Below are 1,368 nucleotides of genomic sequence, written 5' to 3' on the forward strand. Positions count from 1 at the left end.
TTGAGTTTCTGGCTTTACAACGGTGCCGAAGACATTCAATTTCTTGAGTGAATTTCAACTGGCTGTCTATTATGACTGCAAGGTATTGAAAAGAGGTAACCCACTCAATTTCGTGTCCTTGTATTGCGAGTCTGATGTCTTGAGTTCTCATTTTAACGGTCATTGCTTTGGTTTTATTGCTGTTTATTTTCACTGCTCTGCGTTCCGCTGCTCTACTGATGATGTCTAGGCATTTTTGTGCATGATTCCGGGCACCGTTTTCATTGATGATGACCACAAAGTAGTCTGCATAGCTAAGCAGTTTGGCTTTTGGTAACTTGACCTTCATGAATTGTTCCCGAGACAGTTGAATAATAATGTATATTATACACTATAATGATGTATATTCCAATATACACCATTATTATGTATATTCATCAATAAGAGCTTAAGTTCACCCAGGCAATGTTGACTACATCACGGACCTGATAAAACTCTTCCTCAGCTTCTAGGTTGGTCTGCTCCCCTCCGCCCTAAGCTCTTCTGATGCTTCCAATCCTGACAGTTTTATTTCAGCCAATCTTACCTCTTCGCGGGCTGGCTGTGACTATGGTGTTTGTGATGTCTGTTTACAAGTCCTGAGAATTTACTGGAATAATATGTGAGGGAGAGAATCACAGTGATGGTGAGAGAGTCACAGTGATGGTGAGAGAGTCACAGTGATGGTGAGAGAGTCACAGTGATGGTGAGAGAGTCACAGTATCAGTGAGAGAGTCACAGTGTAAGAGAGAGCAACAGTGAGTCAAATAAACTCATCAGGGAGGCGTGAGAGGATGAGAACGTCGTCTCCAGGACAGAGTGAGTCTGGCGTGTGATTCATCACTACTCTCACATGACTGTCCTCACCTTTGCTTGGCACACTTCTCATGGTTTTCCCTCTCGCGTAGCCAACCGTGTGAGGAGTGAGAGTATATGTAAATATGGGAGATGAGTATGAGTATGTGAGGAAAGTGGTTCAGAATGTGAAGGTAGGGGAGCAATGGGGAGTGTGAGTGTATAATGGTGAGTATATGTATGTGTATATGAACGTGAGGCAGCTGTCAGCTTTCCTTGACAGAACAAGTTGCCCAACTAATAGACCAGACACAGTTAAGAGACAACCCATTCTCAAGAACACCAACCCACTCTCAAGAACACCAACTCACTCTCAAGAACACCAGCCCACTCTCAAGAACACCAGCCCACTCTCAAGAACACCAACCCACTCTCAAGAACACCAACCCACTCTCAAGAACAACAACCCACTCTCAAGAACAACAACCCACTCTCAAGAACACCAACCCACTCTCAAGAACACCAACCCACTCTCAGGAACACCAACCCACTCTC

Source organism: Procambarus clarkii, chromosome 78 (genome assembly GCF_040958095.1).
Source record: "Procambarus clarkii isolate CNS0578487 chromosome 78, FALCON_Pclarkii_2.0, whole genome shotgun sequence".
NCBI classification, from domain to species: Eukaryota; Metazoa; Arthropoda; class Malacostraca; order Decapoda; family Cambaridae; genus Procambarus; species Procambarus clarkii.